Source organism: Bos taurus, chromosome 15 (genome assembly GCF_002263795.3).
Source record: "Bos taurus isolate L1 Dominette 01449 registration number 42190680 breed Hereford chromosome 15, ARS-UCD2.0, whole genome shotgun sequence".
Taxonomy (NCBI): Eukaryota; Metazoa; Chordata; class Mammalia; order Artiodactyla; family Bovidae; genus Bos; species Bos taurus.
In genome coordinates this window covers 37,005,591-37,033,155 of record NC_037342.1, presented here as the reverse complement: position 1 = coordinate 37,033,155, position 27,565 = coordinate 37,005,591, and the positions used below count along the sequence as shown (strand labels likewise).

Below are 27,565 nucleotides of genomic sequence, written 5' to 3'. Positions count from 1 at the left end.
ATTATTGTTCAATGAATGAACAATAACAGTATTTCCCAAGTGTGGCATGTGTGGATGAAAAGTGATTTAGGGTGGTACAAAGGTGAATCATTTTTTAATAGATATATCACTATATTAAATATAATAGAAAATATAACTAATACATCAAGTCTATGATATTATAGATATCATTTAGGATTAGGCTAAAGTAAAGAGAGAGCACTTGTTGAGAACACAAAAGGACATCAGGGTTAAACATGGTGAGAAAATGTTATAAGAATTCATGATGATAGAGTATGAATAACCAATATTGGAAACAGCTACTAGTATTACTCTTTGTTTGAAAGATGGCCAAGATTCCCATCACCTTGAGAATAACACCCAAACTCCCCTGAGTGCAAATCTTCTCCCACCTGCTTCCTAACTACCTACTTGGTGTCACCTTTTGTCACCTCCATTTTATTCCAACTGTATATCCTATAAAGCCACATGAAAACCCTCAGTGTTCCCCCAATATTTTCATACACCCCCCTATCTCTACACATGGAGCTTTCTACCTGAAATGACTGCTCTCTATTGCTTCTCTGTTGAGTAGAGAAGTCCTATTTATCCTTTAAACCCCTATTTCATTCATTCAACAATAATTTGTTGAATAAGTCCTATTTATCCTTTAAAACCCAGTTCAGATGTCAGCATTACAACTATAATGAGCTAAAACAGAGAAGCCATAGACAGACACAAGGTCATTTCCAGAGAGGACTTCCATGTGAAGTAAAGTTTAGGCCAGTTCATCATGAGCTGATCAGGGGTCTCCCCACTTAGAGATGTCAAAACTCAATATTTGTACCTCTCTTAGAGCTCATTGCATTCAGAAAAAATGCCCCACATGAGCTCAATAGACTGTCATGATTCATCACTAGACATCATATGCATATACTTACGTGTTATCACTAAGTCTCTTTATTTCTCAGTGCACAGGCCCACACATGACCCAGTCATTTCTGCAAAGGCTGAAGTATCAGTGCTTAGAACTGGTATTTCATTGCTAGAAATAATACTAGTTTTATTCTGCTTATTTTTTTAGAGTGTGTAAGAGGCTTAATTGTAGAAAAACTGAAAATATAAAACTTATAATAAACAGAAATAAATGTATCACTCATAATCCCCCTACCTAGAGGCAAAAAAAAAAAAAACAAACTAACATTTTGTCACATTTTCCCTCAGTCTTTTTTCCACTCCTCTCTACCTTCAAGTTTTATATACTATACTTGTGTTCTGGTTTGCTCACTTACCATTACTCTTCTGTGTTATTAAAAATTCTTTTCAAACATTAATTGCATTAATTAACCATACTTTAACCACCAGCTATTTTACTATTTCCAGGATTTTTATTACACATAATGTGACAATAAACATTTTTGTGCGTAAATCCAGGGCTGCATTTTAGATTCTTTCCCTAGCATGGGTACATAATTGTGAAATCATTGGTTCATAAGTTATGAATATTTTAAGACCAAATTAGAAATACTTCTGTCTTTAGATTTCTATTTCAGAGCTTTTTCCACTTTAACAAATTATTACTCTCCTTTGTCAAAATCCATGTAAAACAAACAAAGAAAAAAATCTCAGGAAGTTTGTCTCCCCAGACTTACATAGTATTTTTAATATCACACAGTTGAAGCGATTGGCATTCTAGAAGTCTCCTTAGAATCCCCCATAATGTCCTGAGTCCCTCTTGTCATTATATGGGAAATCCAGGTGTCCGTGCTATTGGTTTCTGCCTGGATTATACCTGCCTCACCCTTTTGAGTTAGTATCTTGGTGAGACACTGCCATCTTTATTTCCCTGGGTAAAATTCTGTAGGAAATCGTGCAGTCTAGCAAGAATATTTTAACTGCTCTGCAGATACTTTGGAGCCTTCACGCCCTGATTTCTGCCGGAAAGAGCTCATTGCTACTGGATAAAATTACCATAAGAACGTGTCCTTTCATTTCTGGGATGTAGGTGGCATAGTCACACAGCTGATCCTGCACTGACTTCGTGCAAATCACAACAGATTCCTCCTCTGTCAGGACACATGCTTGATGAGTGTGTTGCATTTTTTGTGGGAAAAACAATATGTACCTTCCTCCTGGTGGCTGTAGCCCTGCATCAAACCACACGTGGAGCTCAACCCTGGCCTGCCTCCCAACTGGGCACCTCAGGGTCAGGGAAATCTGCACAGGCAGGTGGAATTCTTGGTATCATTCTTCCAGCCGGGAATTTTTTCCTGGGTTATCAATGTGGCCCTTCCTTTAACAACCTTCTCTCAACAGTCCTTCTCATATGTCTCCGGATAGCAAGGGACTAACTACCTGATTCAGGAGAAGGAAATAACATGTCTCCCCAGTAAAATGGCCAAGGTGAAAGAGATAAGGTCTTTCCTCCTAGTCCTATGCCAGAGAGGATTCTGTTGAGACTATAAGAGCAAGTGTAGCACTGCTTCTCCCTTATTCCCCTAGACCTTTCATTCTAGGGTCTGGCAGCCAGTCGCCAGCATCTACACCTCTTTATCTGAGTCTTTTCTTTGGTTATTGGAACCCCACCATACCCTTCTGCACATCAGGCCAGATCACTGGAGAATTAATGCTCCTCCTCCAGCAGTCCTTATCCAATGAGTGCCAAGATGAAAACTGGTGCCTGCATAGCCCAGTTGGCTGGTCTCTCTGGCACCATGACTCTAGAACAAGCCCTCTACACAGGCTCATAGGGCTCCCCAGCAGGAAGTTCAGTTCCCCACAATGGGCCCTCTCTCGGTGCCGTATTTTTTCTTGGCCTCTTCCATTTCTTATTTTACCATCTCCTTTATTTGTCTCCTGGAATTACCTCCTATATTAGTTTATTCAGACCACCACAACAAAATACCAAAGACTGAGTGACAAACAATAGAAATTTATTTTCTCACTGTTCTAGGGGCTGGAAGTCCAAGATCATGGTGCCAACAGGATTAATTTCTCCTGAGGCCTCTCTCCATGGCTTGCAGATGGTCACCTTCTTGCTGTGTCCTCACATGGTCTTTTCTCTGTCCATGTGCATCCCTGATACTCCTATATATGTCCTAATCTCCTCCTTTTATAAGGACACCAGTTACATTGGATTAGGGCCTACCCTAATAACCTAGATTTAACTTAATTACCTATTACTGTCGCATTATGGGATTAGGGCTTCAGGGCATGAATTTTTTGGAGTTCAGTTTACAACAGCTATCCTACTAAGCTACTTTATTTTGAATCCTTGTTCCAAAATATGACAGCAGATGAAATAGCCACTCTGAATCAATGACTCTGGAAGAGCCTTTGGATTTGAGAACAGTGGGGAGGGAGCCAAACACCTTGCAAGCATAAGCAAGGCCCAGGAAAGAAGCCCGTGTTGAAAATGTCTCATAACTCCTGTTATCCTAGAGAAGCTGGGGTCAGTGGAGACTTTACAAGGATTACACATGGGATATTGTTAATTATTGCACATTTTGGTTATAAGTCTTCCTAATATAATTCTACTGAGTAGCTCTTGCAAGATACGTCCTGGGGAAAGATCACCACCTGGTTTAGTGTAATAAATATTTTTTAGCATGTATAAACACACACACACACATATACATGTACACACACACACACACACACACATATATATAAACAAAACAGGATAATTACATACTTCTTCAGCCAAGTTCTTTGGAGACCCACAATGAATGACACAGAAAGAACAGATAATCAGTATGCCTGTTCTTGGCTAATATATTTAAAATGGGGTTAGACTCAATAAATAAATATAGTTGGGGCTTTCTTGGAAGGTACAAGACTTGCTGTTCTGAAAATTTTTTAGTAAGAATCCAATGGACCCTGACAAATCTGTACAGATGGCAGAAATACACAAAAGAAATAAAAAAGGGGCCCAGAATTCTGAAGTCAGAGGGGCAGAGTTGGGGAGCAGGCAGGTGGGCTGACTTGGTGGCCATGGCTGTGGCTGCTCAGATGCCCTGCCAGCCTCTCCCAATCCTGACCCTGTCGTCCATGTATAATGGTGCTCTGAGATCTGGAGGTCCGGCTGAGGTGCCATCCTTGCAATCAATGAGCTCATTACCCTGAGAAATGGTTTCTTATCCCTTCAGCTCCTTTGCAGATTTCATTTGCATTTCCTCAGACCTGTTTTTATTTCCATCAGCCTGGGCTGCCTCATAGTTAAGTCACCTCCTTGATATTGCTTCTGGTTGGGCCTGTTTGGGCTTGCTTTGGCAGCACAATCCCGAGTGTCATTCAGGCAATTAAATAAGGTATTTTATTTTATTCAAGGGGGCTGTATCATGCCTATTTCAGGAGCTATTTGATGGGAACTGGGGCAAAAAAAAAAAAAAAAAATGTCCCTTGAAAATGGCATCCCATCTGTAGCCCCATGCGAAAGGATCACAGAATTAGCTTTTCTTTAACACTATTATATTCTTTCAATAGGGTGTAAAGTTTTGGGAGATGAACTTTCATGCTCCATGTCACGGGAGCAGATTGGTTTTGCATGTGTGACAGAGCAGGCCGTGAGACTCCAGCCATGGGGGGATGGTGCAGAAACAGAATTCTTAAGTGAGTCAAATGTCTTTCCAAGGCGCGCATCTGTTTAAAAACTTTTCCTGGATTCCCTGTGTCTGTTTTCCCTGTGTCTGTTCAAAGTGAACAGAAATTTGTTCACTTTCGGTTAGCTCTAATTTGCAGAGTAGCTTTGGGCAACTGTTCCCTGTTCTTGTCTAGAAGTCCACTTCTTTGTTAAAATGTGAATGGAACCATGAGTCTATGCATGTTGACTGCCAACTCCAAATGTGGGCCATTCCACATCTTTTTGTCTTTACTTGCCTTTAGTTTTGTTGAAAAGGAATCTCTTTGGTTTAGATTAATCTATCAGTAGCCTGAGGTCCCAGACCTCCCTGTGTTTGAACTGAGAGAGTGATCTGTGAGTTCACAACTCCACCAACTATGAGATCACATCTAGAACATAGGAGTCATTTATTTTGTGTCCTTGGCTCCTCTCCACCCTTCATCGCTCATAGAATAGTGACTTAATTTTTAGACCAAAACTTAAGGTATTTTAATACGAAAGTTGCCTGGAATGTGGTAAAAAACAGAATATAATATCTAGAATAATATTCGTTAAACCTTCTAAAAATGGAGCACCTTACAATGTCTTCGTAACTATAAAAATCTTCTGTACAGCAAATATAAGTAAATAAAAACAAACAAAAAACTCTAAGCATATATAGGGCCAGCAACAGTAAAGTCAACAAAGAGCTATGAGAATAACAAAGAGGAACTATTTTAATTGACCTTAGAAATTTTGGTACGATTTGAAATCACTTTGTTGTTATACACAAAAAGCATGGCTTGCTTCCTTTCCTTTGTGAAGAATCACAAAGCATATCTGGATATATTAGCACTTGGTTTCCACAAATCTTTATGTTCTAATAGATGTATATTCGTATGAAGCACATCTCTCAACTCATGGTGAGATGCAATCCAACAGTGCAACCACTATTGTATAAGCATTACAGAGAAGAACATTTTTGGAGAATTTCCTGGCTCCAAGAAGAGCAGGACTAATGAAAGGCATAAAGCCCTTTCAGAGGGATTTGAAAGGACACATTGAACAGGAAAAAGCCAGAAAACAGTAAACTAAGATGGCAACACAGAAGGAAAAGAAAAATGAATTCCCCTTTCCCTTGTGTTTTTCTCTCATTTTCCTTCGTGTAGAGGAAGTGTAATTGAAACTCTTGGACGTTCAGTGTGTGTTTAGCATATCTCCACTGCCTTCTGTCTCTGGAGATTTGGTACTCTCTGGGGACTGGTTCCTGTGTTCTAGATTTCTCAGAGTCCTTCCCTGGGGCCCCAGATATGCCACCAAAATGGACCTGACTGATGACAGTTTGGAATTGGCAGTCCATCAATAAGAAATTGCTGAAATCTCACTTAAGGCAAAGCACAGCTAAAGATGGAAAGAGGTTTAAAGAAGAGGTCACTACATTCAAAAAGATTTCCAACTGATTTGGGAAGAAAAGGCTTAATCTTGTGGAAAATTAAATGTGAAAAAAATCATAATGAGTTTAAAATATTAGTACAAAAAGTGCCAGAGAGGGCTGGATAGAACACTGACCGTTCCCTATCAGCCAGAGTAACTGAATCAACAAGATGAGCTATATGCTTCAAAACACCTGCCTTCACACCCTGTCACCTATTCAGCTGGTGAAGAATCTACCTGAAATACAAATGACCCGAGTTTGATCCCTGGGTCAGAAAGATCCCCTGGAGAAGGAAGTGGCAACCCACTCCAGTACTCTTGCCTGGAGAATTCCATGGAAAAAAGGAGGCTACAGTCCATGGGATCACAAAGTCAGACATGACTTAGGGACTAACTTTCACTTTCTTTCATCACCTACTGGGGGCTAGTTGCCTATTCTTGTGCTGATTTATTAATATTTATGAGCCTTTGTTTCTTTAGGTACAAAATGAGATTATATTACCCATAAGATTATTACCTTGTGGGTGTTATAGGATTAATAAGGATTACTAAAATAATGTATATGAAGTCCCCCTGGGTAAAGCATGAAACATAATACATATTTGAGAAATGTGGAATCCAGAAAAATGATACAAATGAACTCATTTGCAAAGCAGAAGTAGAGTCGCAGTTGTAAAGAACAAATTTATGGTTACCCAGGTGAGAAGGTGGGCTTCCCTCGTGGCTCAGTTGATAAAGCATCTACCTACAACACAGGTGATCTGGGTTCAGTCCCCTGAAGATCCCCTGAAGGAGGGCATGGCAGCCCACTGCAGTGTTCTTGCCTGAAAAACCCCATGGTCAGAGGAGCTTGGTGGGTTACAGTCCGTGGGGTTACAAGAGTCAGACACAACTTAGTGACTAAAGCACCACCGAGAAGGAAGGTGGGGAGAGCATATTGGGAGTTTGGGATTGACGTATATACACTATTGATACTATGCATAAAGTAAATAACTAATGAGAGCCTAGGTATAGCACAGAGAACTCTACTCAGTGATCTGTGGTGACCTAAGTGGGAAGGAAATTTAAAAAGAGTGGAGGTATATATATATAACTGATTCACTTTTCTGTACAGTGGAAACTAACACAACATTGTAAAAAAATCAGATTCCAATAAAAATTAGTTTTAAAAAAGAAAAAAAAATGTATTCACCTTCTTCCATTTATCCATATGTTGTCTTCAAAGCCTTAGGACAGCAGAAACTATGCATAAAGATTAAAGTCCTGAGAAATAACACACCAGAGTCCAGCTATGAGCAATTTTGTAACTTCTAGTCATCACATGGAAAATTCTTAATTAAAAAACCAACCTTCCGTTCAGCTCAAACCTAACTTTCACCCAGCCCCACCTCACACTCACTATTTTACACACTTCAGCTGAGTTCAGGCCAAGAAGTACATTTGAGCTGACAGCTGAGATAGGGATGTAAGCAGCATCCCAGGCATCTAATCCTAATGGATTATAGGGTGGGGGAGGTTCTGGGGAAAGCGCTGCCCCAGGAAGAGGATGGGAATCAGCTCTGCGTTCCCATCCAAGCAGTGGGTTCACTGCAGCTCCTTTCTGGCCCTGTCTCAGCAACCAGCACAAGGCAGAGCCTCCAGGGCTATTCCAGCTTGACCTCTGCGTATTTGTACAGATCCATAGCCTTCCTCCACAGTCACCCTCTTGCCCACATTTCAGCCAGCAGTCTTCAATTTTGACTCTGCTGTTTGGTCACATTCCTCTCTGAAGTTCTTTTGAGCTCCTATCAAACCACAGTTAATAGACCCTGGGCCCATCCATAGACGGCCCATGGTGACAGGAGTGTGATTACCTGCCTTCCTGGGTCATGTCTCTATTTCCTTTGGTCCATATTTGAAAATGGGTGGATCATAGTTAGTAACTAACTAACGTGTTAGTTACTCAATCATGTCTGACTCTTTGCACCAGGCTCCTCTGTCCACGAAATTCTCCAGTCAAGAATACTGGAGTGGGAAGCCATTTCCTTTCTCCAAGGGATCTTTCCGACCCAGGGATCATATCTGGGTCCCCTGCATTGCAGGCAGAGTCATTACCATCTGAGCCACCAGGGCTTGGGAAATGATGACAATCACCAGACTGAAAGGGTAGAGAAAACCAGCCTGTAGCTGATGAATCAGATAAGCCACTTCTCCATGTAAAACCCTCCAGTGATTTCCCATGTACTTGACAGAAAACTTGAGCTACTTTTCACGGCCAGCAAGGCCTTAGGTGAAATTTCCTGCTGGCTTCTCCAAACCTACCTGCCATTTGCTCTCTTTACTCGCTTGCCAGCAGTCACACTGCCCTTCTTTCTGTTTCCTAAGCACTCTCTTCTCTTACAACTTACAGCCTTCACTATTGTTTGCTGTACCTGAAATTCGCTTCCCTGAGACCTTCTCATAACTGACTCCCTGTCATTCAAGTCTCTGCTCAAATATTGTGCCTCTACAAAGAACATTCCTGACCATTCTATTAAAGCTTATCTACCTGCCCACTTTTTTATTACCCTGTTTTATTCTCATCATTGACCGTATCCCTCTGAAATGATCTTATTTACAGTTGTATTCTTACTTAACATCTGTCTTCTCTATTAAAATGTTATTGCAGTGAAGGCTGGGACTTGTGTTTCAGTGCCCAGAACAGTGACTGGTATATAGAACAGTCTCCAAAATACTATCTGGATGAATAATACACGCCTTTCTAAAAGCACATTTGGGTGCCTTGTAAACTGGTACTGAAAGGACAGGTCAGATAACAATAAGGGCATCAAAGATTTCAAGTGGAACAATGGAGGGCTAGACAGGCAAAGTTATCCAAGGAATTTTTTCCTTTGGCAACAAGGTCCCAGCCAACAGCAATAGGCTTGGGATCTTGAATGGACCAGGAAAGAGCAAGGGGGCCCCCATTCTGGGTTAGGGATTTCAGTGGTCTCAGCCTATAGGAAGACTGGTATTAGGAAAGGGAATCAATCAGGACTAAGGAGAAAGAGAAAAGGTCTCATCTGGGGATGGACAAGCCAGCCTAGGAGAGGAAAAGGAAGGTATGTCCTAGGCAAGACAGCTAACCAGCAATCAGCCCTGAATATACAGATTTCCAAATCTGATGGCATGTAGCAACAGTTTGGTGAGGGTGAGCAGTGCCAAACCTCATCAGTATTAATTCAGAAAACAGTGACCTAATGCCCTACTCTGCCAAAAGGGGTCCAGGTGTTGAGGGCAGAAAGTGAAGGATCCTAGGGATGACAGAGACACATAGAGGTGGGAGCTGACAGCGTCTAGCAGCCAGTCACTGCAAGAGTTAATCAGCTCACAGTTCCCAGAGGCAGCCGAAGATGAATAGCTGTGTGCTGTGATTATTCTTCCTTTTAAACTGTCCTATGTCTCCATGTTACAGGCAACACTTTCTGGAGTAAGTAAATCATGCCCAGCATTCATCTCACACATACAGGTAAATATGAAATCAACATTTCTCCATGGTAAAAAGATCCTGCTGTGTCTGCTGCTGCTGGTGGGTATCCTGAAAGTCAGTCACTTCCTTTCTCTAAGGGAAAAATAGGCTCAGAAGAAGGATCTGCTTCCTTGTCAGGGGCTCACTTTAGGCATGGTTAGGAGTAATTGCCTAAAACAAAAACAGACTGTTATGAAATGGGATCAACTGTGCCAATTCCGGGTAGTTTGAAACCCCTCAGGAGAAAGACTGTCCGTAGCAGTATTCTGCAGTGGATCTTTATTCAGACTTGAAAAGAGCAGGATTAGGGACTTCTCTGGCTGTCCAGTGGTTCAGACTTCCCTTTCCAGTATAGTAGGTAAGTGTTCTGTCCCTGGTCAGGAAGCCATGAACTCTTCTTTTTTTTTTTTTTTAAAGCAGGGTTAGTTGAGAGGTATTAAGCATGTATTTAAAACAGTGTAATTCCCTAAATAGAGAGCTTCTCATGTGGCGCCAATGGTAAAGAACCTGCCTGCCAATACAGGAGACTTAAGAGATATGGGTTTGATCCCTGGGTCAGGAGATCCCCTGGCAGAGGAAATGGCACCCGACTCCAGTATTCTTGCCTGGAGAATCCCAAGGACAGAGGAGCCTGGCAGGCTATGGTCCATAGGGTCACAAAAAGTTAGACATGACTGAAGTGACTTAGCATGCATGCATGCAAGCATATATTAAAGACAGTATAATTCCCTAAATGGAAAACTTATGCATACATGATATTTACTTGCCGTTAATTTACCTGAATAAACAGGTATTTCAGACTCTTATGTCATCTGTCTGTATGTGAATGTTAAAATCATATACAGCCTCTAGGCTGGAATGGAGGCATGGCAAGAATACAATGTCATAGAAATTGCACTGGATCTTGCCCCAACCTGTGGCTCCAGCAACCCTGCATCTCAGATGGTTATTCCAAGAGTTCCTGGTGGTGTATAATGCAAGCATCAGTACTCAGTCACTTTATTCACATCCAACTCTTTGTGACCCCGTGACTGTAGCCTGCCAGGCTACTCGATCCATGGGCTTCTCCAGGCAAGAATACTGGAGTGGGTTGCCATTTCCTCCTCCAGGAGATCTTCCTAACCCAGGAATCAAATCTGCATCTTCTGCATTGCAGGTGGACTCTTTACCACTGAGCCATGAGGGAAGCCCATCTTAAGCAAGACTCACAATTAAATCCACTTTCACTGGGTATGGCCCTGGCTCTTTATCCATCTCCCAGCATCTACAGGGTTCTTCTGTATTCTGAAGAGTGCACTATCAATATGGCATGGATGGGAAGATGCCTAAGATGCTCAGCATTTTGTCTTGATGTCAAGAATGCTGCTTCCCCTCTTTTCTCTTGTAATTTCATGAAGGGTAGTCATCATAAAAATGATAATGATTATTGTAGTCATGATGGTGGTGAATTGTTGAATATGGTTGCTATGTATCAGGCACCATTCTAAGTGATTTACATGTAATTCATTTGATCTCCAGAACAACCCTACAAGGCAAAGCTATTTTACTGATGAGTAGACTGAGGAACATAGGAGATAACTTGCCTAAGGCTACTTGTAGCATGGTCTTCAAGAGTTTTAGTGAAAGAGCTGGGTTTTCTTACACATACACAGGCATAAAGGACGAGAAAGATATCCTCAGAAATAATTAGCATTTATCACCATATATGCAAATACATATATAAGGGAATGATATACTGTATAAAATGCTTTTAATGCAGTTTTCTCACTTCCAGTTTTGGAAGCATGATAGTATATAGTGAATATAGATCTCTCATCATCTTTTAAAACTACTACATGGTATTCTGCAATGTGATTATATCATAATATACTTAACGACTACTATACTTTGAATGATAATATGGTTTTCTAATTTTTCCTATTGTACTAATGCTGAAATGAATCTCTTTGGACCTGTATCTTCAGACAGTTGTCCTATTATTTTTCCCTAAGGTTACATTCTAGAAATTGCCTTGCTGTATAAATGGAAATTCATATTTTCGATTTTGATAATATGTTGTCCAACCATTCTCTAGAAAGTTCTTGTTTTATCAATCTGAATTTATACCAAAGCATATGAAAATGCCTATTTACATATGCCCTAGCCAACATTGAATAATACCAATATTTTTCATCATTTTGAATTTATTAATTATAGGCAAGAAACGGCATCTCTCATGTTTCAATTTGTGTTTCCTTAATAGCCAGTCAGGGTCAGCATTTTTCAGTGCTAAAAATGTGGGTATCTATTCTATGAATTGCCTGACCTTGGGCCTCTTGCTTTTGGAATATCCTCTTTTTCTTGAAGATTTGCATGAGCCCTGGAAAGATTAAGGAAGCTAAACCTTTCTTTGTAATATCTCTTGCAAATAATTTTCAGAGTTTGTCTTTTAATGTTGTTCATGGTATTTAGGTGAACAATTAGATCAGGGTTTATGTTAGAGATTCAAAAGTTGTGGCATTTTATGTAGTCAAAAACACTATTAATCTTTTCCTTTCAGCCATTGAGTCTGCACTTAAAACATTTTAAGTGTTTTACCACCATAAGATTACATAAATACTTATTTATATATCCTAGTGTTCTAATGCTTTCTCTTTTCCAATAAAAACTTTGAAACATTGAAATTTATTTTTGTATGAATTAAGGTATAAATTCAAACCTTTTTAAAAAATGGTATATACTTGCCCCTGATCATATTTTATTGAATAATCCATTTAATAAATAGTTGATTCTTTCCCTAATATTTTCAACCTGACATCATTAATATAGGCCAAATTATTATACATACTTAACTTCTGAATTTTCTTTTTAGTTTTATGGATCTGTCTGACTACTTTGGTACCATATCACAGTGATAATTTAATTTCTAATAGGGCAAGTCAATCTCATCACTCATTTTTCTTGGTCTTTTCATGACCATTCTAACACAATTATTCTTCTAAATGAACTTTAGAATCATTTGGTCAAGTTCCAAACAAAAATCTCATCAAATTTTAATTGGGATTGCATTAAATTTATAAATTAATTTGGGGAGAAGTGACATCTTTAAAATATTGAAGCTTCTCATCTAAAAACATGGAATGTCTCCTGATGTATTAACATCTTTTATGTCTGTAAGTTAACTTGTAATATTTCTATGGTGTATCTGTCATATTTCTTATTAAGATTAGCCCTAGTTATTTAACATTTTTTGTTGCTATTGTTAATCTGATTTTTAAATATATTTCTAAATAGCTAATTCTACAGTGTAAAGAAGCTGTTGATTTTTATGTTAATTTGGTAACTGGAAACTATGAAATGCTTTTATTCTGTTTATCAAATGATTCCCATTTTTTCTAGGTAGACAATTGTGAATAAATATAATTAATGTTGCCTCTTCTTTCATAATATTTATAGTACTTACGTTGGTTAAATAATTATTTTGACATGTATGTCTTAACATGGAAACTCTTTTGGAATTTTTGGAAAAAAATCAAGCTCCTAATAAATTATAGAATCATCACTTTCTTTTTAAACTAAGTATTGCCTTTAACAGACTCAGCTGACCATTAAATTTTCCCTAACTTTCATTCTAACTACTGGGGATTTACTTCCTACTGTATTTCTTCTTAAATTATTTTTAAATTTTAACAATGAGAAAGAGGGAGAACAAGAGATTGATATCGAAGTGGCCTAAATTGTAAACTCTGAAGCCAGACTGTCTAGGTTCAAATCTCAGCTCTGTTATTTATTAGGCATTGTTACTGAGGCTAATTATTTCATCTAGATGTGCTTTCCAAATCTGTAACATGCGGAAAACAAAAGCAGCTACTTAACATGTTTGTTGTAAGAGATTTGACATCCCCTGCCACACACACAAATAGTAGGCTCTAAATAAACATTTACTATGTTTGTATTTTATTTTGTTTAGTTCCCAAATCTTGCACTCATATACTACTTGCTCTCCATTGACAGCAATCTCTGCATGTCTTCATATCAGAAAATAGGACTAAAGACAAATTCAACTCCAGAATCACTGATGATTAATATTTATGTCACCGAAGTTTCATGGGAAAACAAAGTGTGTAAAACATTCCTAAATATCTTTAAATTTCCTACACTTTTTCCAAGGTTTTCCCTTGTGCAATAGCCACATTTCTCACTGTCTCTCTCTCCCTCGGTCTTCAAACTTCTCCTCCTTATTTTCAAAGCTTTTTTTTTTTTTTTAAGTTTTATAATAGTAAATACATTGAGACAATTTTGAGAAATTTATGTTCCATCCAATCTGAAAGTTGAAATCATACTGTAAACCATATCATTTCCTCATCCTCACCCCCACCCTCTATAACCCTTGATATTTAATATCCAGCCAAGCCAATTAGATGAACTCCTCAGATACCTTGAAACAGAAGAGGTCATGTTCTACATTATTAACCAACTCAATATATTTGTCTGCTGAATATTGTACTAGACACAGAAAATATGATACTAGCAAAGGATATGAAATATAGACCATTTATTTGAATTGTCAGAGAATGAGAAGACTGTTCCAAACTATTAATGTTTCTTTCTGAGGCGAACAAGGTGTGAAATTTACCTTTCCAGTAGTGCCCAGTCGCTAACCCATTCCTAAAGTGAAAATGGTTGTATTTTTGTTTCATATTAAAAAATTATTTGTATAAAGAGGGTGTCAATAGGACTTTGTCCTTTCCTATATTTTCTGATTGAATAATTCAGTTGCAGAATGGTACTTAGTCATAGTATGATTCAGAGGTCATAGTACATAGTATCAGTCAGAGGTCGTAGTACATACAGATATCACATCTTTGATAGGAATAACCCCGTGTCCTTCAACTGAGTCACGATGCCTATATGCCACCTCTTGATTTCAGATAGTATTTTTCTTTGCATGTAAATGAAATTAACTTTTCCTACTATGGCAAAAAGTTTAAAAGCAGAAATGGCTGTTGAATATGCCTTTTCACATGACTACTGATATGATTATATGGCTTCGTATCACTGACATTAACACGAGTCAGTATTGACTGACATGGGGCATCCCAGGTACACTAGGGTTAAAGAACTCACCTGCCAGTGCAAGAGACGCAGGTTTGGTCTCTGGGTTGGGAAGATCTCCTGGAGTAGGAAATGGCAACCTATTCCAGTATTCTTGCCTGGAAAATTCTGTGGACAGAGGAGCCTGCCAGGCTATAGTCCATAGGGTCGCAAAGAGTTGGACACAACTGAGCGAAGGAGCACATTGACTTTGTTATTCTAAAATCCTTTAATCCTCAGCTAGAATTTACCTATCATTCATTAACTTATCAAATATATATTGAATAGCCATGCTGCTGCTAAGTGACTTCAGTCGTGTCCGACTCTGTGCGACCCCAGAGATGGCACCCCACCAGGCTCCCCCGTCCCTGGGATTCTCCAGGCAAGAACACTGGAGTGGGTTGCCATTTCCTTCTCCAATGCATGAAAGTGAAAAGTGAAAGGGAAGTTGCTCAGTCGTGTCTGACTCTTAGAGACCCCATGGACTGCAGCCTACCAGGCTCCTCCGTCCATGGGATTTTCCAGGCAAGAGTACTAGAGTGGGGTGCCATTGGCTTATTATTTTTAAATACTAGTGCATTCATTTTGTGTATGTTTTATAGGATTTTAAAATCTGTATTCATGAATATAGTTGTTCTGTAAGATTGTGTGGTTATGTATTTGTGGTGTATGTACTATTTTCTCAAATTTTTGTCACTAAATTTTGTCACTAGCTTCATAAAAGGAATCGAGAAATGTTCTATATCTTTCAGTATTCTTGAGAAAAGTATTATATTTCCAATAGTCTATTTTCAGTGTGAATATATAATTTTAGAAATCAAAAATACTGAGGTTTTTAAAGTTTAATAGACTCCACACTGGAAATTAATGGCTCCAAGAGTCTCAATTTGTACTGCAGTTATTTATCTACTCTATCTTGATAAACTATTTTTAAGAACGGTTTTAGGCTTACAGAAAAATTGTTAAGAAAGTATAGAGAGTTACCATTTACCCAACACCCACCCCTTTTATTAACACCTTACATATATATGATACATTTATTACTACTAATGAACCAGTATTGATACATAATTATTAACTAAAGTCTGTACTTCATTCAGATTTCTTTAGTTGTTTCCTAATATCCTTTTTCTGTTCCAGAATTCCATGCAGAATACCACATTACATTTAGTGATTTTGTTGTTTTAGGCTCCTCCTGACTGTGACAGAATCTTAGACTTTTCTTGGTTTTACTGACCTTGACAGTTTTGAGGAGTACATTGTAGTCATGTATTTTGTAGAATATCCCTCTACTGGGATTAATCAGATGTTTTCTCTTATGAGTAGATAGGGTTTATGGGTTTGGGGGAGGAAGATCCCAGAGATAAAGTACAATTTTCATCACATCATATCAAGGATACATACACTATCAACATGACTTCGCACCATTGTTAACTGTAATCAACTGGCTGAGGCAGTATTTGTCAGACTCCTCTACTGGAAAGGTACTCTGTTTCCCATCCCATGCTGTCCTCATTGGAGGAAGTCCCTGAGGAATGAGGAGTTATGGTCCATCTCCTCGAGATAAATTATTTGAAATTCTTCTGCAAGAGAGATCTGTCTATTCTCCATTTATTTATGTGTTTATGCAATCATTTCTTATATCAGTAAGAATACATGCATGTTCATTTTATACTTTAGACTATAATTGAATTTATTTTGTTGCTCTAATTATTCCCCACTTCTTGGATCATAGCCTTGTGGTGAAGGCGCTTGAGTAACTCAATGTAGCTATGAATCATGCCTTGCAGGGCCACCCAAGACAGACGGGTCATAGTGGAGATTTCTGACAAAATATGGTCCACTAGAGGAGGGAATGGTAAACCACTCCAGTATTCTTGCCTCGAGAACCCCATGAACAATATGAAATGCCATGGAATGTTCAAACTACTGTACAGTTGTGCTCATGGCACATGCTAGCAAGGTAATACTCAGAATCCTTCAAGCTAGACTTCAGTAGTACATGAACTGAGAACTTCCAGATGTACAAGCTGGGTTTAGAAAGGCCAGAGGAAACAGAGATCAAAGTACCAACATTCCCTGGATCATAGAGAAAGCAAGGGAATTTCAGAAAAGCATCTACTTCTGCTTCATTGAGTACACTAAAGCTTTTGACTATGTGGATCACAACAAACTGTTGGAAATTCTTAAAGAAACGGGAATACCAGACAACCTTACCTACCTCCTGCGAAACCTGTAAGCAGGTCAAAAAGCAACAGTAAGAACTGGAAATGGAACAACTGACTTGTTCCAAATTGGGAAAGGAGTACATCAAGGCTGTATATTGTCACCCTGCTTATTTAACTTATATGCAGAGTACATCATGCAAAATGCTGGGCTGAATGAATCACAAGCTGGAATCAAGGTTGCCAAGAGAAATATCAATAACCTCAGATATTCAGAAGATACCACCTTAAAGGAAGAAAGTGAAGAGGAACTGAACAACTTCTTGATAAGGGTGAGAGAGGATAATGAAAAAGCTGGCTTAAAACTCAACATTCAAAAAGCAAAGATCATGGCATCCAGTTCCATCACTTCATGGCAAGTAGAAGGGAAAAAAAGTGGAAACAGTGACACATTTTATTTTCTTGGGCTCCAAAATCACTGCAGATGGTGACTGCAGCCATGAAATTAAAAGACACTTGCTCCTTGGAAAGAAAACTATGACAAACCTAGACAGCGTATTAAAAAGCAGAGACATCACTTTGCTGACAAAGGTCTGTATAGTCAAAGCTATGATTTTTCCAGTAGTCATGTAGGGATGTGAGACTTGAATCATAAAGAAGGCCGAACGCTGAATAATTGATGCTTTTCAATTACACTGGAGAAGACTCCTGAGAGTCCTTTGGACTGTAGGAGATCAAACCAGTCAATCCTAAAGGACTTCAACCCCGAATATTCACTGAAAGAACTGATGCTGAAGTAGAAGCTCCAATACTTTGGCCACCTGATGTGAAGAGGTAACTCATTGGAAAAGACCCTGAGGCAGGGAAAGATCGAAGGCAAGAGGAGAAGGGAGTGACAAAGAATGAGGTGGTTGGATGGCATCACCGACTCAGTGGACATGAGTTTGAGCAAGTTCTGGGAAGTATTGAAGGACAGAGAAGCCTGGTGTGCTGCAGTCCATGGAGTCACAAAGAGTTGGATACAATTTAGTGACTATAAACAACAATAACAACATACTTATTCCAGCTTTGGCCATTGGGAGCTCTTTCAGTTGTCCTCTGTGTCCCTTTGATGCTTCCACATCATTGCGTGGTTTTGGTTTTGCTTTTGCTTTATTAATAGCATTTACATATTTTCTGGTACAGCAAGATGCTCCTGGTTCATGATGTAAGAAAGTATTTCTTCTACTTTCTCAGGGAGATTATGGAAAATTGGTATCTTTTTGCCCTTAAATGGTTGTTAGAAATTCATCAGTGAAACAATCTAAGTTTGATGTGTTTACTTTTAGAAGTTTACTATTTATTCATTCAATTTCTTTATTAGATGTGGGCTTATTAAGATGATTGATTTCTCCTTGTGTGAGTTTTGGTAGTTCGTGGTTTCCAAGGAATTAGTCTATTTCATATAAGTTGTCAAATTTGTGCATAGGGTTGTTCATATTAATAGTATTCTTTATTACCCTTTAAATGTCCATGGTGTCAATAGTGATAATTTATCTTTCATTCTGATGTTAGTAATTGTGTCTTCTCTTTTTTATTGGTCATTATATCTAGAAACCTTTCAATTTTATTGATCTTTTGGTTTGTTGATTTCTCTGTTATTAGGTTGTTTTAAATTTCATTGCTCTCTAGTCTAGTTCATATTGTTTCCTTTCTTTTACTTGTTTGAGCTTTTTCTTTTTCTCTTGTTTCCTATAGCGGAAACTTAGAATTTTAATTTTAGGCCTTCCTTATTTTCTAATACAGATTTAAGTCTATAAATTGCATCTCAAGCACTACTCCTACTATATTACACAAATTTTGTTAAGTTGTTTTTTCCTTCTCATTTACTACGGACTCTTGAACTAAACATGTTTGAATTGTCTGTGTCCACTTACATACAGATATTTTTCAATAATAAATACTACAGTACTACGATACTACTTGTACTACAAGTCTATGATTGGTTACATCCCTAGATGCAGAGGAGCTGTAGAGATGGAGGGCCATATGTACAGATGTATAACTGCGTTCAAGGGTCAATTATAGTTGAAGATATTTTAAGTCTTCTCTTGAGACTTCTTCTTTGATCCATATGTTATTCAGAAGTATCTTGTTTAATATATAAATATTTGGGAATTTGCAAGCTACCTCTCTACTATTGTTGCTGTTTAGTGACTAAGTTGTGTCCAACTCTTTGGCCACCCCATGAACTGTAGCCTGCCAGGCGACCATCTGGGAGATAGTGAAGGCCAGGCTACAGTCCATACATATTAAAGACTGTGGTATCTTGTGGAAGAACTGGTCACTGTATTATTATGTAACGCTCCTCCTTTTCTCTGATAATTTTTCTTGCTCTGAAATTGGCTTTGCCTCTAATTTATAGAACTACTCTAGATTTGTTTTGGTCAGTTTTTAACACAGTATATATATATATCTTTTATTACTTTAAACCCTCTGGAGAAGGAAATGGCAACCCACTCCAGTATTCTTGTCTGGAGAATTCCATGGACAAAAGAGCCTGGTGGGCTATAGTCCATGGGGTTACAAAGAGTTGGACAAGACTGGACACAACTGTGTGAAAGTGAGTTTCACACAGGTTGGGTCCTGTTTTTTTATGTACTCTAGCACTCTCTGTCTTTGAATTCATGTGTTTAGACTATTAATATTTGAAGTGATTATTGATACAGTTGGATTAATGTCCACTGTTTGTAATTGTGTCTATTCATTGTACTTTGTTTCCTTTCCCTTGTCTTTTTATGCCTCCACTTATTTTAATTGAGCACTTTGTACAATTTAGTTGTGTCTTCTCTCTTAGTATATCAATTATATTTCTTTAGTTTTTTTTTTAATGATTTCCCATAACACTTCATATGTAGTGTAAGTACTCAATGGAGTATTCCCAGTTCCTCCCTCCTGTCTCCTAGGACATTGTTGTCTTACATTTTTAGATTGTACTTATTCTGTTATCATCCAAAATATTACATTATTACTGTAAACAAATTATTACCTTTTAGATTAATTAGAATAAGAAAAATAAAATATTTAATTTAATCTTCATTTATTCTTTCTCTAGCATTCTTCCTTTCTTTATGTAGATCCAAATTTATGATCTATATTATTTTTCTTCTCTTTGAAGAACTTTTAACATTTCTTTCAGGGCAGATCTTCTGATACTGAATTCCCTCAGTTTTGGTTGGTCTAAGAAAGTCTTCATTTTTCTGCTTTGAGAAATACATTTTTCTGGCTATAAAATTCAAGATTGATGATCTTCCTTTCAACACTCTAAAATATTCCACCCACTTCTTCCTTTCATGGTTTCTGGTGAGATTTGTTAATGTCTAGTTTTATTGCATTGTATTTTTAGAAGACAGAATGTATAGTTTCAAACGTGAACAATTTGTTGAGGCTTTACTAGTAGATTAGGAGAAAACTATTTTTGTGAAAATGTGATGAATTTTGGAAAATAATGAGTCTTCTGTTTGTAGTATATATATTTCTCCATTTAGTTTAAGCAACTTTTTCAACTTAATTTTTACTTTGTTCACTTGCTAAGTACTTACACTATTAAAAAAATGAGATTTTTTGAGTCACACTACAATTTTATTAACTTCTCTTCATAATTCTAACAGCTTTTAAAATATTTCAATACTAAGGTATTTAGTAGCTTAAAATGGTAATAATACTTAATTCTAGGTTGTATAGTCTAATCAATATTAAGTAACATTCTACTTTCTTTTATCTTTATGTTACATGAATTTTAATTTGAGTTCTAATAGAACTATTTGTGTGTGTGTTTCCTTCAGTTCAGTTCAGTCGCTCAGTCGTGTCCAACTCTTTGCGACCCCGTGAATCGCAGCACGCCAGGCCTCCCTGTCCATCACCAACTCCAGGAGTTCACTCAGACTCACATCCATAGAGTCAGTGATGCCATCCAGCCATCTCATCCTCTGTCGTCCCCTTCTCCTCCTGCCCCCAATCCCTCCCAGCATCAGAGTCTTTTCCAAAAAGTCAACTCTTCACATGAGGTGGCCAAAGTACTGGAGTTTCAGCTTTAGCATCATTCTCTCCAAAGAAATCCCAGGGCTGATCTCCTTCAGAATGGACTGGTTGGATCTCCTTGCAGTCCAAGGGACTCTCAAGAGTCTTCTCCAACACCACAGTTCAAAAGCATCAATTCTTTGGCACTCAGCTTTCTTCACAGTCCAACTCTCACATCCATTAGTATATCTCTATTCCTGAGAACCTTTCTAGATCCATCTAGTTTTAGAACATTACCTATAAATAGTATTTGGATAACTTCATTTCTATTTCTATATATCAATAGAAAAAATTTTCCATTGATTAGATAACTATCCATTCTATTATTCTAATAATGATTATCTGTATTTTTCTTAAAGTATATTGAATTTTTATTTCTCCATGATAGCGAGGCACATGAACATTACATAGCAATTCCTCTATCCCATCCTCACCTGTAAATTCTAGTAGCCATGAAGACAGGCACTGTTCTCTGGTGTCTTCCACAAGGCTTGTCATATAAATCAAGACTTGTAACCCCAAATAAGACAAAATAATATAGCCCCACCCTTCTCCCATTTCTGCTAAACAGAGGCACAACTTTAAACTTTTTAAACTGGTTTTAAGAAATGTACTCTATAACTTTAAATAGTATGAGTATATGCTATTTGAATTCTTAACAGAATTTAGCCAGTCCTTATTTTAGTCTCTTCTTAACACCATCTACCCAAATCCCATAAGTAGCTACTGATTCTTGAGATTTTATAGTGTCCTATGGTATATTCTCTTGCTGGCAGTTAGGATCCAGCTTTCCTGTCTGCGGTGTCAGTAACACTCATCCATCTACTTCCTTAGCTTCCCAAATTTCATTGCTATTATTTTTATCATTATCTTTCTATGTCATTTTAAACTTTGTTTTTAAACATTATTTGACTCTCATTTTAGTGAGATTTCAAGAGGAAATAAAACTAAAGGCAAGTGTTCAATCGGCCATTTTTTAAAAAATCAGAAATCTTGAGCTTTTTAATTTTTGTTTTCTACTGCTGGAAATTCAAACATGTTGCCAAAATATACTTTAGAGCATATCTCCTTTTATCATTTCTACCAGGGTGTTCAATCACGGATTCGGTTCTACAGGTCTAAATTTGACCTTATGTGACTGCTGCTGCTGCTGCTGCTAAGTCGCCTCAGTCGTGTCTGACTCTGTGTGACCCCATAGACGGCAGCCCACTAGGCTTCCCCATCCCTGGGATTCTCCAGGCAAGAACACTGGAGTGGGTTGCCATTTTCCTTCTCCAATGCATGAAAGTGAAAAGTGAAAGTGAAGTCGCTCAGTCGTGTCCGACTCTTCGCGACCCCATGGACTGCAGCCAACAAGCCTCCTCCATCCATGGGATTTTCCAGGCAAGAGTACTGGAGTGGGGTGCCATCGCCTTCTCCGCCTTAGTGTGAGGAAGTCATCGATTGTTTCTTTGATCATCCATCTGCTTTGTTTCACTTTTTGGAATCCTTTTATAAATGATGTCTTAGTCTAGTTGGACTGCTATAACAAAATACTATTGACTAAGTAGCTTATAAACAACAGAAACCTATTTCTCACAGTTCTGGAGGCCCAAACTCCAAAATTAGAACTTTTCCCTGCTTTGTTCAGTTTTCTTCCACTAGTTATTTAAAAATACAGTAATAAAACCTGACCTGGGAAGTAGAACAAAAGAGACAACAGCATCTCCCAGCAAAAAGTTGAGGTTAAAACCATATTTGGAAATATCTTTCTGCTTATTTTCATTGAATGTTTCTTTCCAGCAGCATAGTTTGGGATAATATACTCAATTATCATCTAATGATATGAGACATCCTGATGTGTGACTGGGAGAAGGAATTTGAGCTCTAGGGACCAAGAAATGTGTCCCTAGGTGAGATGGGGCTCACAGGAAAGGTCTCCTGAATCTACAGAGATTTCCTTTGGGCTTCACCTTGTCTTTTCTTCAACACTTCCAAAATAATCCTCAGTGTTAGCAGTTTTAGCTCTTAGGCCTAGAAAGGACTTTGGTTCAATTTTCATTATAAGTCATTCCCATCCCTGGGGAATGTTTTCCGACAATCCTCATTAAACTTGCTATTTACAGATCAGATGGTAGAGAAATGATTACACATATTTAAAAAACCCCAAATGAAGATTGTCAGATTATTTCTGGAGCTGGGGGAGGAGAAAAGTTGAGAAGAAAAAGAAGGATGGAAAGAAGGAAAGGAAGGAGGGAAAGATGGTGGCATCACCGACTTGATGGACATGAGTTTGAGTAAGCTCCGGGAGTTGGTGATGGACAGGGAAGACTGGCATACTGCAGTCCATGGTGTCACAAAGAGCTGGACACGACTGAGTGACTGAACTGAAGAATGGTGAGGTATTTCCTAACCTAATTCATCACTTTCTACAAATCAGTTAAGAAAGCCCCAGAAAGTTGAAGATCAAGTCTGTGGTTTGAGTTCTAATCTCAGGGACCAACAAGTCTGGAGTCTCCAGCTTGCCTCCTTATCTGCCCCCTTATTTCCTCCCACTTTTTTTGGGGGGGGGAGTTTGCAGAGATAGGGTATTGAATGGACTTACCCTTGGGAAGTCTCACTGGCTCTTGTTCAAATAAAGTTTAAGGATATGGAGTGGTTCAAGGTTCTTGTTTCCAGCAATGAAGGAAGTGTTTGAATCTTGATTTTACCACTTCAGTCATGTCACTTGGTGGCTGCCACCCTGAATAATTCCTATCATTTTCAATACTAATCCACAGGAGTCACTTCCTGTTCTTTCAGGAAGAGGCAAGAAGGAGAATCAAAGGGAAGCTTATCTGTGTCTTTTGCAGTCTAGCTTAGCTCAGGCACAAGGAACCCACCCCCCAGCTGAGCTAGGCATGCCCATGGCTGTAGGAATTAGCCACTCTGCATTCTGCTTTCTTACTCCTGCTCTGCCCTTGCTTTGGTCACTGATTCTCCCGGTTCAAAATCCAGCCCCTGCACCTCTGAACCTAAACCCAGCACTGCAAAGTTTGCACCTGTGGGGCTCTCCCTTTGGCTATCAGAGTCTTCCCTCTGAGGGAGTCCTTGCACACAGTCCTTACCACTAGAGACAGAGGCAGAGCTGGCAGAGAGCGGAGAAGGCAAGCGCTCCCTTGAGCAGTTTCTTCAAAGGCAGAATCTTTTCAGACCTTGTGACATATATGAAAGATGGTAAAAGTCTACATCCCTTTCCTCCCCTGCCCGTCAGGTCAGGATGGGAAGATGTGCCTGGGCTTCCACAGTGCCTCTGTGAAAGAAAAACTGAGACAAAAAAGAAAAACTGAGACGTTTCCTCCAAGACGTTCCTGCTCTCAGAAGGGGAAGGAGAGGGTAAGAGGACACTCCTGCTGCTGTGGGTACAAAACAGAGTCTTGATGCCATCCCCTCCCCCCAGGGAGAGTACAGCTCTAAGAGGCACCCTCACACCTGCCTGCATTTTAATTAGTATCATCCCACCATCTATCAACAGCAAGTCAACATGCTTCACACCAGGGGAGAAAAACAATCCTCGCCTTGTCAGCCCTGCTTCTCCAGGAGCAGCTGAGGGTCTCAACCCCCCTGACTCTCTGCCACTTCCTTTTCCCTGGGGGCTGTTGACAGTGTGTGGTGCAGCTTGCCATGGAGAAGGCTTTGGCATCAGAAGGTGGCAGCATGGGAACATGGCAGAATGGGCTGGGCTAGCTATTAGTCAGGCACAGGCACTCAGCACCAACCCTGTGCTCATCCACCCTGTGTACAATCTTTAGAGCAATGCTATGTGAAAGGCATGTCTGTGCTGTGCTGTGTTTAATCACTCAGTCATGTCCAGCTCTGCGACCCCACAGACTGTAGCCCGCCAGACTCCTCTGTCCATGGGGATTCTCCAGGCAAGAATACTGGACTGGGTTGCCATGCCCTCCTCCAGGGAGGATTCTCCTCCTTGGTTGATGCCATGCCCTCCTTCTAGGTTGATTGCCAACCCAGGAATCAAACTGGGGTCTCCTGCATTACAGGAAGATTCTTTACCAGCTGGGCTACCAGGGAAGCCTGATGAGCATGTCTATCCCCTTCTTAATAATAGAGGCACTGTGGTTTGGAGGTATTCGGGTACTGCTCCTCACTGGTCACACTGCTAATCCGAATGCACACCTGACCCATGGATCCCTCAGGGTCTTTCTGTCTCATTTCCCCTTGACCCCCAGACAGCAGTCTGGACAGGGATTGGCCTTGAGTGTTCTCTGGTCTGCAAAGCTGGTGGTGGCAGGGCCTTGCCTCACTGCCCTGGCTCCCTCACCCTCATCCATCACAGCCTACTGGATTTTAGAAGATTATCCCAGATGATCAATGCCTTTTTCTGAGATGTGAGACAACTTTCCTGACTTTAGCAATGAGGTGAGAGGAGCTCTGTCCATTAGACAGAGACAGGAGGTAAAAATATGCAAGACTGCAAGGTTATAATGTGGAAGCCCCATAACATGTATGTGCACATGTGCACACTCATGGGAGTATGAGTCAGAGCAGTATATGATTGTGACAAGTGTGTTTTTGGTGTGTCTACAGGTGTAAGGAGAACAGCAGGCACTGCGTGTCTACCATTCTAGACTGTAGACAACATTATGGAGTAGTGTGGCCCAGAACCACCTGGGCTGCCCTGAGTTTACTAAACCTCTCTGAGCCTCACTTCCCTCACTTATAAAGAGGTAGTGAGATGATTCAGTGGTGCCATGGATGGAAATCTCAGTATGGTGCTTGAAAGTGAAAGTGTTAGTTGCTGAGTTGTGTCCAACTCTTGTGACCCCATGGACTGTAACCCCAGGATCTTCTGTCCATGGAATTCTCTAGGTAAGAAACTGGAGTGGGTAGCTATTTCCTTCTTCAGGGGATCTTCCGGACCCAAGCATTGAACCTGGGTCTCCCACACTATAGGGAGATTCTTTACCATCTGAGCCACCAGGGTACTTGGCACTCAATAAATTGTAGGTAGTAACTAGTGCTAAATCCCACTTGTTAGCCTAGCATCCATCTCTTCCAAGAAGATAAAAAAAAGGTACGTGCATACTCAGTTGTGTCCAACTCCTTGCGACCCCTTCGACTGTAGCCTGCCAGGCTCTTCTGTCCATGGAGATTCTCCAGGCAAGAATATTGGAGTGGGTTGCCATTTCCTCCTCCAGGGGATCTTCCCCACCCAGGGATTGAACCTGTGTCTCCTGCTTTGGCAGGTGGATTCTTTGCCACTGAGCCACCTGGGAATCCCAGAAAAGATAGAAAGACTTTGTCAAATGTTTTGCTGTAATCAGGACTTTATGTGCTCTCCTATATTTCCACAGTCTACCGGCCTAGGAAGCAGAGAGAAGAGAGTCTGGTCCTTTGTAGCTAATCGTCAGGGAGCCCATTCTCAGTCTCGGAGATCACTACCTCCCTAAGTTGCCCACGGAGACTATGCCTTTAACAATACTGCCCCATGTGAAATGCTTCCACTGCCTCTAAGAAAGACCCTCACTGTGCCTTCCTCTTCATGAGAATAAGAGAGACGTCCTTTCCTGGGTCAACCTTCCTCTCCTGCTCTTCCTAGTGAAACCCTAGATTCTGGAAAATCTCCATCTGCCTTTAAAGCTGGCATCTATCATCCTTATTAAGGAAAATCCCATTCAGCTGGGTCCTCAGCTACTTAGTAACAATTGTCCAATTTTCAGCCTCACTTCCTTTTATCACAGAATTGCCTGAGCAGGTGTCCTCCGCGCCTCCTCTGCTCCTTGCAGGATAATGCCTTCCTTTGTGCTCAGCCTGGCAGGAGTGGCTGTCATGGGGATGATGCTGCTGAGGACTCTAGGGACTGAGTCTTTGCCAGCCCAGGATTTCTCTCCTGGGTGGTGTCGATGAAGAAGCTGGGCCTTTCCCAAGGATATAAGCCAAAGAAGCAGGTCTAAGTGTTGTTGTTTAGTCGCTAATTCATGTCTAACTCTTTTGTGACCCCATGGACTTTAGCCCACCAGGCTCCTCTGTCCATGGGATTTCCCAGGCAAGAATACTGGAGTGGGTTGCCATTTCCTTCTCCAGGGGATATTCCTGGCCCGGTGATCAAACCATATCTCATGCATTGGCGGGTGGACTTTTTACCACTAAGTCACCAGGGATGTCCTATAAGGTCTATGTGTGGTCCCCCTAAAAGGCAGAAGTTGGAAAGAGCAATGGGGAACTCAAGAGTCAGAGAGAGGGATCTCACTTTCTCCTGCAGAACATCTCAATATTTCCTGACCTGAGTAAAGTTGGCCTTCTGGAATCCCAGAACCTTCAAAGATTAGATCTTAACTCCTATTGCCCCATTACCTTTGTAGAGAGAATTTTGGTTTCCCAAATTTACAATGCCCTCTCTCCTCTTTCTTTTTTCTTTCCTGGATCCTCTTTGGTCTAGCTCCCTTGGAATAAAAGAGAACTTCTTAGTTCAGGTGAATAAAAAAATGATTCCTAGAGTAGGAAGGTTATCACAATGGCCCTTTGACAGTGCCAGAGCCCAGGATGTGAAAAGACAGGAAATGTCCAGATGCTCCAAAATACGGAGGACAACAGAGGCAGGAGTGAAAGTGGTAAAGATGATGGGAACAAGAGGAAAACACTTTCTCGTTCCGCTTTTTCCTCAACCCAGAGATCTTTCTGGTGCAAGTCACGGTGCTGGGGATGAAGGAAGGAGTGGGGCTGGAGCACTGTCAGGGAAGTACAGACAATGGTGGTCAAAAAAGTGGTGCTGGGGATTGGGCTGATGAAAGC

General features: G+C 39.9%; 1 long non-coding RNA gene across 1 annotated transcript in view; it reads left to right on the top strand.

The window, feature by feature from the left end:
* The window catches only part of LOC132342282 (uncharacterized), an 84,925-nt gene that overhangs the window by 14,676 nt on the left and 42,684 nt on the right, over positions 1-27,565 (top strand). Inside the window, exon 2 of the long non-coding RNA XR_009490596.1 lies at positions 24,030-24,151. This is a non-coding gene — a long non-coding RNA (uncharacterized lncRNA). The remainder of the gene's footprint in view (positions 1-24,029; positions 24,152-27,565) is intronic.